We start from the raw sequence: 13,883 nt of genomic DNA, 5'->3' as shown, positions 1-13,883 counted from the left end.
AAACGGAGGATCGCGCGTCAAGGTGCAGAGCAGACTGCACCACAACTGCGTGAACAGGCGAAGCAAATAGGGGGCAAAATACGTCACTCTGCATCTGAGAACTTGCAGTGCAATCAGCAGTCATCTAACGAAGACCCTGTGTCCTTGGATAGCACCTCCGGTTCTGCCAGTTTGCCCTCCGCTGACGTAGCAATTACCCGAACCGAAGATAAAAATCACCAGCAAACACCTGAATATAGTGCACCACTTAATGACGAACCGATGACAGGGCTGTCGAATCCGTGGGCAGACGATGTCGACGACACTACAAAGGAGGACGAAATTATGGACACCACAGGAACCGTTACAGTCACCACGATGGCCACACCACGCGATGACGTCGTCTTGAATGTCATCGCCGCGACGGATACTGTCCCAGACACGGAGAAGCCGACTGATCCCTTCCCAAGTCATGAATATTTCTAGTCTGAACGGTTTTACTGACTTGTGTCCACATGTCTCTCGGGTCAGATTTCTTAATGTTTTTTCGAAATGATATGTTGCCAGAGTTTTTCCTAATTACACTCCCGTCTTGGCTAACGTAGTTCCGTTGCAGGCCTATAAGATCGCTACGCTGAACATCAATAAAATTTGTAGCCCATTTAATTTACAAAATTTAAAAGATTTCCTGTATGCAGCTGATGTGGACATTTTGTTTTTACAAGAAGTAACAAACATCGAACTTGACTTCATACAGGGGTATAATGCTATAGTCAATCCTGGAATTGGATGTGATTTGGGTACCGCATTTCTTTTCAAAGAGGGCGTCGTCATTACAGACGTAACAAAACTGCCTAACGGCAGAGGCATTGCCGGCACGCTTTATAACACCAGGATTATTAATGTCTATGCCCCATCTGGTTCTACCAATCGGTGCCAACGAGCACAGTTTTTTAAGGAGGGAATTGTTCCTTTGTTTGGTGTACACTGCACCCATACCATCCTTGGAGGCGACTTTAACAGTGTCATACATGCCAAAGACCAAACTCCGAACTACAACAAATCGCCGGACCTGGAACGTATCGTCACCGACCTCCGTTTAACTGATTCGTGGGAGCAAAAGCACGGCGCGGCACCCGGCTTTACCCACCTCACTAATCATTCAGCGAGCCGGTTGGATCGAATATATGTCTCGCCCAATCTGAAACACCGCATCCTGCAGTCTGAAGTTTGGCCAACCGTTTTTTCGGACCACGCTGCATATATATGCACATTAAATTTGGAACGACAAGGAACCTGTCGATATAAAGGGCCATGGAAACTTAATGATTCACACTTAAAAGATCCTGCCTGTCGAGAAGCCTTTCTCACCACTTGGAGAGCCTGCGAGACCAAACTCAGCTCTTACCACTCGACCTTGGATTGGTGGCTCAAATGCGCCAAACCTCAGATCCGGGGATGTTTCATCAACTACTCCCGGGAGAAGAGCTTTTGGCGGAAAAGAACGATAGAATTTTACTTTCATTGTCTCCGAGAACTCTACCTGCAAGGTGCTACAGCTATTGGGAACCATGGGAGAATTAAAAAATTCCAGGCAAAAATACTGACATTAAGGCGACAACAGCTTGAAGGATACCAAATAAGGTCAAGAGCAGAGACTGTGGCGCAAAAAGAAGCCACTTCGATATATCATGTGATTCGTGAAACTAAACGAGGATTCCGCAAAATACTGACGGAGCTTAAAACTGATAATGGAACCACCTTGACAATGCACAACGACATAAAAGCAGAAATACTAACCCATTTCGACAACTTGTTTTCACATAAAGAGGTAGACGAAAAAGCACAGGACGATTTACTGACCCACCTGCAAGGACGCGTTGGTAACGCGTACGCGGAAGCTCTAATAGCGGAGGCGACCGAAGACGATGTACACTATGCTGTCTATCAAAGTGCAAAAAATAAATCCCCTGGAGCTGACGGCATACCAGCAGAATTTTATCAAGTCTTCTGGGAACATATAAAACATAGAATTACATGCATCTGTAATGAACTTCTGAACCTCAATAAGGAGATACCGAAAGATTTTCGTGAAGGTATGATAGTGTTAATCGCAAAAAAATCGGCTGGCAAGAAAATTGGAAATTTGAGATCAATCACTCTGCTGAACAGTGACTATAAAATTTTTTCGCGGCTCTTAGCCCACAGACTTAAAAATGTAATGGCCAGCGTCACCGGCCCATATCAGTCTAGCGTGGGCAAAGATAGGAAAATTCAGCAGACGCTGTCCGACTACCGCGACATAATTTCAATAGCAGAAGTATGTCGACTAAAATGTGCCATCGTGTCGTTAGATTTCGATAAAGCCTTCGACAGGATCAGCCACTCCTACCTCCTGAAAACGATGGGCGCAATGGGTTTTCCGCCGAGATTCGTCGACCTCATACGACGTTTGGTAACGAATAACTCCTCCAGAATCATCATAAATGGACAGCCTACCCGGCCAGTCGAGATCGCATGTTCCGTCAGGCAAGGTTGTCCGTTGTCCATGGCACTTTTTGCCATGGCCATCGAACCTTTGCTCGCTACCTTGACTCAGCGGTTACAAGGATTGCAAATACGAGGAAACAAAATAATATGTAAAGCTTATGCGGACGATGTTGGGTTTCTCGTTATGAATGTAGCGGAAGTCGAGACGGCAATGCACATAATAGAAAAATACGAACGAGCGTCAGCCGCGAGGTTAAACAAAACCAAGTCCGGCATATTCAATATCGGATGTGGCATTGGCATGCGCACACACGGTCAGTTACGTGAGCTAATAGCCTTGAAGTGTCTCGGCATTGATTTCCGAAAAAATATACGTCAAACTATTGCGGCCAACTATAGACAAGTACTAACTACCATACGAGCTAGTGTACGGACACATAGTATTCGACAATTAAATGAAATTCAGAGAGTGTCTTTAGCGAACGTCTCTATTACTTCCAAAGTCAATTATGTCGCCCAGATACTGCCAATACCCGCCCGCATCGCCAAACAAATTATGTCAGCAATAGGCTATTTTGTGAGCCGTGGCCACATATTTAAAATCCAGTATGACACTCTGACGCTCGCCACTAATAATGGCGGCTTAAACTTAACGAATGTTACTAAAAAGTCGCAGGCTCTGTACATCTCCAATACATTTCAACAATGGAGACAATCCGGCAGCTGTATCGCCGCGCACTTGCTATCTGAAATAGCTCCAGATGACCTCTCTCCACCCATTAATGTGCAGCACATACCGAGCGGACTTTACCATTTACGATGGTTTTTAATAGAATATAGCTACCTACGTTCAAGAATTCCGGAAAAAGACATGACAAACGTAAAAGAAATATATGGCAAATTGATGGGAGAAAAGAAGAACAACAAAATAGAACAAAACTATCCATGTTCTAACTGGAAAGTGATATGGGCAAATATTCATAACCGTAACTTAGCTACTCATCTGAAAGCAACATGGTACTTTGTTGTAAATAGGAAAGTTGCAACAAACTCGAAACTTCATTCGATCCACTTAGCGGATTCGCCTTTGTGTGCAACGTGTAGTTTAATTGATAACGAAGAACATCGTTTCGTGTGCGACAAGGTTAAAGATATCTGGCTGAATGTCCGACGAAAGCTGTCACTCATCCTTCGAACGTCACCTAACGCTATAACGCCTGCGGACTTTTTGACACCGGATAATGTACCCTTTCCTAACACGAAACGCAACGCAGTCAATTGGCTGAAAGCGGCAACGGTCCATTACCTCTTCACGAAGGAAGAGAAAAGCCAAGAGGATTTTTGGATCTCTCTGCTAACTGAGCATCACATGTTACTGAAGACTAGTAAATATAAAGAAACATACGCAAATTTTTTAATCAAGACCTTGATGTAAAAGAATTAACAAGAAATATCTGCGGACACAGAAGACAAACGTAAGAGAGTGTTCACCACTACTAACTTACTTTACAATCGTGGAAAAAAATAAAATAAAATAAAATAAATTATTTTAGTTTTTACCGGAATTGCCGTTCTTTGAGTTCAACGTTTATTAATTTATTTTTCAAGAAGCCATTATAAATAGTTGGTTTGTTTTTTAAGCATTTTCAGAGAGAAGAGGCAGTTTCAGAATGCCCTCTGACGTTTCTTTGTCAAGGAAGCCTATTTGCTTTAAGTGTGACAACAAAAAACAGCGATGAAGAAGGAAACAAACTGAACATAACTTCTGTTTCTACCTACTGAAGACTTCATTCTTTTTTCACATTATCAATAAGCCCAAAGAAGGGGTACATTAGTTTCTCCACGATAAAGGGATTAACTTCGTCTCATCAGTTTATGGTAATGTACATGGCGTGAGAAGCCGACGCCGATGAAGGCGAATTATGGAGAGCGCAAGGATGGGCTAAAAGGGGTGATGGGAGGCCCAAAAAAAAAAAAAAAAAAAAAAATGGATAAGGCGTCGGACTTCGGATCTGAAGATTACAGGTTCGAATGCTGTCACGCTCGTGTTTTATCACTTCTGAAAAAGAAACATACCGTTTTAATGTAGCATTTGAGCAGTACGAAACCGTCTGAATGTTGCTGTTGACCATTTTCTGCTTGGAGATGCTCTTGAGCTTGAAACACACACTACAAGACCGGTGTTAACTAGCGAAATGGTCGGCAGAGTGCCGTCACCGCGAGTTTCCACTGGCACTTGCACATCTAAAACAACGTCGGAAAGTAACTCGTTCGCCTTTTGAGTCACATCAAGTATGAGTGTTAATTTTGACGCCACTAGCTCTGCAGGTTGTCATGCAATTCCTTTACCTCTCAGAAATGATCATGAAATAAAAGTGAAGTACGTGACGAGTGTGACGTTAGGAAAACATTAGGCAGCATGGAGAGATTCTGTATGGGACCACCCAACCCAAACGAGTACTGTGTGACATGCTACCTGGCAATTATTCATCGAAGCAGCCTGGGTAGCTCAGTCGCTAGAGCATGAGACTCTTAATCTCACTGTCGTGGGTTCGAGTAGCACGCTGGGCGGAACAGAATTTTCTTCCGCTGCAGATGTGAATTACCGTTTTTCTGATTAACGTCATGTAATGGAAATAGCAACTTTAAACATTGCCTACGTCTCTGTCTGTCACAGGGAAACTGTATTTGAAGGTGAAGGTGATTTTGTAGACATGTGTGAAAGACATGTTCTGAAATGCAAGTGTTGTTGTTTGGAGAGCACATCGGTTACGTGTCAGATGTGTAGCCAAGCAGTAATGGGTCGCCATAGCTGCAAATATTAGTCGGTAATATGAAGTGTTGTCAGCTGAAGTCTGATGATCCAGACGACCGTAAGGACGAAGTACGCAAAAGTACCGCTAGGCCGCGCCTCTTTAGCTCAGTGGTAGAGCACTGGTATAGTAAACAAAGGGTCGTGAGTTCCACCCTCAAAACAATTAGCGACATGCCTTTTATTAAGAATTACTCTCAGATGTGATTAAGGCGAATGGAGCAGATAAAGCCTTTGCCAAAGCGGTACACCATAAGGTGGGACGAGGCAGTCTGAATTACATTTTATAGATGTATTTCTCACATATGTCAGAGTCTCTCGCGGTCCTCGTCGTCGTCGTCGTCGTCGTCGTCGTCGCCGCCGCCGCCGCTTCTGCAGAAGTAGCAAATGGCCACCATAGCAAATGCGGCGAGGGACGCCCTGCCTTCGATTCCGTATGCACAAAGTGTGTGGTCTTGTTTCCCAGTCTATATTTGGTCGGTCACGTAAGAGGTTGAATGTAACGAATGGGTGGGAAATAGCAAGGGGCAGCGGCTGTGTAGATCGAAAACACGTAACATCAGGGGTGTGAGCGTTTCGAGATGAGTCATAACAAAGTTTGCACTTGGTCGTCAGTAACTGTGTGTGGCCAAATGGATAAGGCGTCGGACTTCTGATCTGAAGATTACAGGTTCGAATGCTGTCACGCTCGTGTATTATCAGTTCTGAAAAAGAAACATATCGTTTTAATGTAGCAATTGAGCAGTACGAAACCGTCTGAATGTTGCTGTTGACCATTTTCTGCTTGGAGATGCTCTTGAGCTTGAAACACACACAACAAGACCGGTGAAAACTAGCGAAATGGTCGGCAGAGTGCCGTCACCGCGAGTTTTCACTGGCACTTGCACATCTATAACAACGTCGGAAAGTAACTCTTTCGCCTTTTGAGTCACATCAAGTATGAGTGTTAATTTTGACGCCACTAGCTCTGCAGGTTGTCATGCAATTCCTTTACCTCTCAGAAACGATTATGAAATAAAAGTGAAGTACGTGACGAGTGTGACGTTAGGAAAACATTAGGCAGCATGGAGAGATTCTGTATGGGACCACCCAACCCAAACGACTACTGTGTGACGTGCTGCCCGGCAAGTATTCACCGAAGCACCCCGGCTAGCTCAGTCGGTAGACCATGAGACTCTTAATCTCAGGGTCGTGGGTTCGAGCCCCACGCTGGGCGGAAGATAATTTTGTTCCGCTGCAGATGTAAATTACCGTTTTTCTGATTAACGTGATGTAATGGAAATAGCAACTTTAAACTTTGCCTACGTCTCTGTCAGTCGCAAGGAAATTGTATTTGAAGGTGAAGGTGATTTTGTAGACATGTGTGAAAGACATGTTCTGAAATGCAAGTGTTGTGGTTTGGAGAGGACATCGGTTACGTGTCAGATGTGTAGCCAAGCAGTAATGGGTCGCCATAGCTGCATATATTAGTCGGTAATATGAATTGTTGTCAGCTGAAGTCTGATGATCCAGACGACCGTAAGGACGAAGTACGCAAAAGTACCGCTAGGCCGCGCCCCTTTAGCTCAGTGGTAGAGCACTGGACTAGTAAAACAAGGGTCGTGAGTTCCATCCACAAAGGAAGAAGTCGAATTTTGGAAATCAGTTGCGCGTCGTGGCCGTATAGCAAACAGTATCTGTGATGACGAACAATTAGCGACATTCCTTTTATTAAGAATTACTCTCAGATGTGATTAAGGCGAATGGCACAGATAAAGCCTTTGCCAAACCGGTTCAGCATAAGGTGGGATGAGGCAGTCTGAATTACATTTTATAGATGTATTTCTCACATATGTCAGAGCCTCTCGCGCGTCGTCGTCGTCGTCGTCGTCGTCGTCGTCGCCGCCGCTTCTGCAGAAGTAGCAAATGGCCATCGTGGCAAATGCGGCGAGGCACGCCCTGCCTTCGATTCCGTATGCACAAAGTGTGTGGTCTTGTTTCCCAGTCTATATTTGGTCGGTCACGTAAGAGGTTGAATGTAACGAATGGGTGGGAAAGAGCAAGGGCAGCGGCTGTGTAGAACGAAAACACAAATTATCAGGGGTGTGAGCGTTTCGAGATAAGTCTTATACAAGTTGCACTTGGTCGTCAGTGACTGTGTGGCCTAATGGATAGTCAGCCAGCGGCTGCGCTGGAGGTCGGACGTGCCGTGCTGTGTGCTGTGCTGCGTTAGCTCCGCGTGGTAAGTCTCTGCTCTTGCTGCAACGCGTCGCTGTCTATAGTATTTGTGTAGACATGAAAAAGAATTAAGAGATGTCGCAACCGCAACGAAAAGATACTTTGAAATTCACGTTTGATCGCAACTTTGTCCGACCGAGGTCATTTGATGTTGAACAGTGGTTAGAGGATGATGTTAAAATAGGACTTGATGATATTATCGGCATACATTTCTCGATTATGAACAGTGTGGTTTTCGTGAAACTTGCCGGTCCAGAATTGTGTGAAAGGATAGTTCCATCTTATGGTGGCATTCTGAAATTTAAACATGCTGACGGAAATGTTGGGGAGGTTACCGTTGCCCATGCTGGTCTAGGTATTCGGACCGTGCGAGTCTTTGAACTTCCCTTTGAAATTACAAGTGACCAGATAAATGCTGTTATTGCTCCATACGGGAAAGTTTTGAGTAATATTGCCGAACGGTGGTCTGCTGCACACAAATTCCCTGTTTTGAATGGTGTGCGCCAATTAAAAGTCGAATTGCAGAAGCACATTCCGTCGTTTATAAACGTCTGCGGATATAGAGCTGTTGTGATGTATGATGACCAACCGAAAACGTGTGCTGTCTGCAATTTACCAGGCCACGTTCGTGCAGACTGTGTTCAAAGGCGAGTGGCGCAACTGCCTGCCGGCGATGCCGTCAGGCCCCCTGCTATGTCAACGCTGCCCGTGACATATGTCGCCGTAGCGCGCGGTTTTGCAAGTGCCACTGCGCCCCCCGAAGTTACTACGAATACCGACCCACAAGCGACCGACCAACCGACCGACTCAGGTGTAGCATCTGTAGACACTCAACCCTCCTGCGAAGACATATCTGCTCCTGCCCTTGTCGCCGTGGAATCGCCCAATGAGGCAATGGATACGGACGCTACCTCAGTCGCTTCGGGTAGTGCTCCTCTGCATCCTGGAGCTTCTTTAGGAGGTATCAAAAGCGTATCAGGTGCACAGAAAACGGACTCGCAACCAGCCGTTTCTAGTGGTGCTCTTCCGAATCCTGCAGCTGCCTTAGGCACTGACCACAGCCCGTCAAGTGCAATGAAATCAGACCTGACGTCAGTCACTTCGAGTAGTGCTACTTTGCAACCTGAGGCTTCTTCAGGTACCGTCCAAAGTCCACCACGAGACGCATCTCCCAAGAAATCTAAAAAACGGAGGATCGCGCGTCAAGGTGCAGAGCAGACTGCACCACAACTGCGTGAACAGGCGAAGCAAATAGGGGGCAAAATACGTCACTCTGCATCTGAGAACTTGCAGTGCAATCAGCAGTCATCTAACGAAGACCCTGTGTCCTTGGATAGCACCTCCGGTTCTGCCAGTTTGCCCTCCGCTGACGTAGCAATTACCCGAACCGAAGATAAAAATCACCAGCAAACACCTGAATATAGTGCACCACTTAATGACGAACCGATGACAGGGCTGTCGAATCCGTGGGCAGACGATGTCGACGACACTACAAAGGAGGACGAAATTATGGACACCACAGGAACCGTTACAGTCACCACGATGGCCACACCACGCGATGACGTCGTCTTGAATGTCATCGCCGCGACGGATACTGTCCCAGACACGGAGAAGCCGACTGATCCCTTCCCAAGTCATGAATATTTCTAGTCTGAACGGTTTTACTGACTTGTGTCCACATGTCTCTCGGGTCAGATTTCTTAATGTTTTTTCGAAATGATATGTTGCCAGAGTTTTTCCTAATTACACTCCCGTCTTGGCTAACGTAGTTCCGTTGCAGGCCTATAAGATCGCTACGCTGAACATCAATAAAATTTGTAGCCCATTTAATTTACAAAATTTAAAAGATTTCCTGTATGCAGCTGATGTGGACATTTTGTTTTTACAAGAAGTAACAAACATCGAACTTGACTTCATACAGGGGTATAATGCTATAGTCAATCCTGGAATTGGATGTGATTTGGGTACCGCATTTCTTTTCAAAGAGGGCGTCGTCATTACAGACGTAACAAAACTGCCTAACGGCAGAGGCATTGCCGGCACGCTTTATAACACCAGGATTATTAATGTCTATGCCCCATCTGGTTCTACCAATCGGTGCCAACGAGCACAGTTTTTTAAGGAGGGAATTGTTCCTTTGTTTGGTGTACACTGCACCCATACCATCCTTGGAGGCGACTTTAACAGTGTCATACATGCCAAAGACCAAACTCCGAACTACAACAAATCGCCGGACCTGGAACGTATCGTCACCGACCTCCGTTTAACTGATTCGTGGGAGCAAAAGCACGGCGCGGCACCCGGCTTTACCCACCTCACTAATCATTCAGCGAGCCGGTTGGATCGAATATATGTCTCGCCCAATCTGAAACACCGCATCCTGCAGTCTGAAGTTTGGCCAACCGTTTTTTCGGACCACGCTGCATATATATGCACATTAAATTTGGAACGACAAGGAACCTGTCGATATAAAGGGCCATGGAAACTTAATGATTCACACTTAAAAGATCCTGCCTGTCGAGAAGCCTTTCTCACCACTTGGAGAGCCTGCGAGACCAAACTCAGCTCTTACCACTCGACCTTGGATTGGTGGCTCAAATGCGCCAAACCTCAGATCCGGGGATGTTTCATCAACTACTCCCGGGAGAAGAGCTTTTGGCGGAAAAGAACGATAGAATTTTACTTTCATTGTCTCCGAGAACTCTACCTGCAAGGTGCTACAGCTATTGGGAACCATGGGAGAATTAAAAAATTCCAGGCAAAAATACTGACATTAAGGCGACAACAGCTTGAAGGATACCAAATAAGGTCAAGAGCAGAGACTGTGGCGCAAAAAGAAGCCACTTCGATATATCATGTGATTCGTGAAACTAAACGAGGATTCCGCAAAATACTGACGGAGCTTAAAACTGATAATGGAACCACCTTGACAATGCACAACGACATAAAAGCAGAAATACTAACCCATTTCGACAACTTGTTTTCACATAAAGAGGTAGACGAAAAAGCACAGGACGATTTACTGACCCACCTGCAAGGACGCGTTGGTAACGCGTACGCGGAAGCTCTAATAGCGGAGGCGACCGAAGACGATGTACACTATGCTGTCTATCAAAGTGCAAAAAATAAATCCCCTGGAGCTGACGGCATACCAGCAGAATTTTATCAAGTCTTCTGGGAACATATAAAACATAGAATTACATGCATCTGTAATGAACTTCTGAACCTCAATAAGGAGATACCGAAAGATTTTCGTGAAGGTATGATAGTGTTAATCGCAAAAAAATCGGCTGGCAAGAAAATTGGAAATTTGAGATCAATCACTCTGCTGAACAGTGACTATAAAATTTTTTCGCGGCTCTTAGCCCACAGACTTAAAAATGTAATGGCCAGCGTCACCGGCCCATATCAGTCTAGCGTGGGCAAAGATAGGAAAATTCAGCAGACGCTGTCCGACTACCGCGACATAATTTCAATAGCAGAAGTATGTCGACTAAAATGTGCCATCGTGTCGTTAGATTTCGATAAAGCCTTCGACAGGATCAGCCACTCCTACCTCCTGAAAACGATGGGCGCAATGGGTTTTCCGCCGAGATTCGTCGACCTCATACGACGTTTGGTAACGAATAACTCCTCCAGAATCATCATAAATGGACAGCCTACCCGGCCAGTCGAGATCGCATGTTCCGTCAGGCAAGGTTGTCCGTTGTCCATGGCACTTTTTGCCATGGCCATCGAACCTTTGCTCGCTACCTTGACTCAGCGGTTACAAGGATTGCAAATACGAGGAAACAAAATAATATGTAAAGCTTATGCGGACGATGTTGGGTTTCTCGTTATGAATGTAGCGGAAGTCGAGACGGCAATGCACATAATAGAAAAATACGAACGAGCGTCAGCCGCGAGGTTAAACAAAACCAAGTCCGGCATATTCAATATCGGATGTGGCATTGGCATGCGCACACACGGTCAGTTACGTGAGCTAATAGCCTTGAAGTGTCTCGGCATTGATTTCCGAAAAAATATACGTCAAACTATTGCGGCCAACTATAGACAAGTACTAACTACCATACGAGCTAGTGTACGGACACATAGTATTCGACAATTAAATGAAATTCAGAGAGTGTCTTTAGCGAACGTCTCTATTACTTCCAAAGTCAATTATGTCGCCCAGATACTGCCAATACCCGCCCGCATCGCCAAACAAATTATGTCAGCAATAGGCTATTTTGTGAGCCGTGGCCACATATTTAAAATCCAGTATGACACTCTGACGCTCGCCACTAATAATGGCGGCTTAAACTTAACGAATGTTACTAAAAAGTCGCAGGCTCTGTACATCTCCAATACATTTCAACAATGGAGACAATCCGGCAGCTGTATCGCCGCGCACTTGCTATCTGAAATAGCTCCAGATGACCTCTCTCCACCCATTAATGTGCAGCACATACCGAGCGGACTTTACCATTTACGATGGTTTTTAATAGAATATAGCTACCTACGTTCAAGAATTCCGGAAAAAGACATGACAAACGTAAAAGAAATATATGGCAAATTGATGGGAGAAAAGAAGAACAACAAAATAGAACAAAACTATCCATGTTCTAACTGGAAAGTGATATGGGCAAATATTCATAACCGTAACTTAGCTACTCATCTGAAAGCAACATGGTACTTTGTTGTAAATAGGAAAGTTGCAACAAACTCGAAACTTCATTCGATCCACTTAGCGGATTCGCCTTTGTGTGCAACGTGTAGTTTAATTGATAACGAAGAACATCGTTTCGTGTGCGACAAGGTTAAAGATATCTGGCTGAATGTCCGACGAAAGCTGTCACTCATCCTTCGAACGTCACCTAACGCTATAACGCCTGCGGACTTTTTGACACCGGATAATGTACCCTTTCCTAACACGAAACGCAACGCAGTCAATTGGCTGAAAGCGGCAACGGTCCATTACCTCTTCACGAAGGAAGAGAAAAGCCAAGAGGATTTTTGGATCTCTCTGCTAACTGAGCATCACATGTTACTGAAGACTAGTAAATATAAAGAAACATACGCAAATTTTTTAATCAAGACCTTGATGTAAAAGAATTAACAAGAAATATCTGCGGACACAGAAGACAAACGTAAGAGAGTGTTCACCACTACTAACTTACTTTACAATCGTGGAAAAAAATAAAATAAAATAAAATAAATTATTTTAGTTTTTACCGGAATTGCCGTTCTTTGAGTTCAACGTTTATTAATTTATTTTTCAAGAAGCCATTATAAATAGTTGGTTTGTTTTTTAAGCATTTTCAGAGAGAAGAGGCAGTTTCAGAATGCCCTCTGACGTTTCTTTGTCAAGGAAGCCTATTTGCTTTAAGTGTGACAACAAAAAACAGCGATGAAGAAGGAAACAAACTGAACATAACTTCTGTTTCTACCTACTGAAGACTTCATTCTTTTTTCACATTATCAATAAGCCCAAAGAAGGGGTACATTAGTTTCTCCACGATAAAGGGATTAACTTCGTCTCATCAGTTTATGGTAATGTACATGGCGTGAGAAGCCGACGCCGATGAAGGCGAATTATGGAGAGCGCAAGGATGGGCTAAAAGGGGTGATGGGAGGCCCAAAAAAAAAAAAAAAAAAAAAATGGATAAGGCGTCGGACTTCGGATCTGAAGATTACAGGTTCGAATGCTGTCACGCTCGTGTTTTATCACTTCTGAAAAAGAAACATACCGTTTTAATGTAGCATTTGAGCAGTACGAAACCGTCTGAATGTTGCTGTTGACCATTTTCTGCTTGGAGATGCTCTTGAGCTTGAAACACACACTACAAGACCGGTGTTAACTAGCGAAATGGTCGGCAGAGTGCCGTCACCGCGAGTTTCCACTGGCACTTGCACATCTAAAACAACGTCGGAAAGTAACTCGTTCGCCTTTTGAGTCACATCAAGTATGAGTGTTAATTTTGACGCCACTAGCTCTGCAGGTTGTCATGCAATTCCTTTACCTCTCAGAAATGATCATGAAATAAAAGTGAAGTACGTGACGAGTGTGACGTTAGGAAAACATTAGGCAGCATGGAGAGATTCTGTATGGGACCACCCAACCCAAACGAGTACTGTGTGACATGCTACCTGGCAATTATTCATCGAAGCAGCCTGGGTAGCTCAGTCACTAGAGCATGAGACTCTTAATCTCACTGTCGTGGGTTCGAGTAGCACGCTGGGCGGAACAGAATTTTCTTCCGCTGCAGATGTGAATTACCGTTTTTCTGATTAACGTCATGTAATGGAAATAGCAACTTTAAACATTGCCTACGTCTCTGTCTGTCACAGGGAAACTGTATTTGAAGGTGAAGGTGATTTTGTAGACATGTGTGAAAGACATGTT

General features: G+C 44.5%; 1 non-coding gene across 1 annotated transcript; it reads left to right on the top strand.

Annotated features, from left to right (window-relative positions):
* The first annotated feature begins 6,424 nt into the window (after window positions 1-6,424).
* Trnak-cuu (transfer RNA lysine (anticodon CUU)) lies at window positions 6,425-6,497 on the top strand. The gene has a single exon. It is a non-coding gene; the product is annotated as a tRNA-Lys (tRNA).
* Window positions 6,498-13,883: the final 7,386 nt, after the last annotated feature.

This window comes from Schistocerca gregaria, unplaced genomic scaffold (assembly GCF_023897955.1).
Source record: "Schistocerca gregaria isolate iqSchGreg1 unplaced genomic scaffold, iqSchGreg1.2 ptg000066l, whole genome shotgun sequence".
Taxonomy (NCBI): domain Eukaryota; kingdom Metazoa; phylum Arthropoda; class Insecta; order Orthoptera; family Acrididae; genus Schistocerca; species Schistocerca gregaria.
The sequence above is the reverse complement of the archived record's forward strand: the minus strand, read 5'-3'. Positions and strand labels throughout refer to the sequence as shown.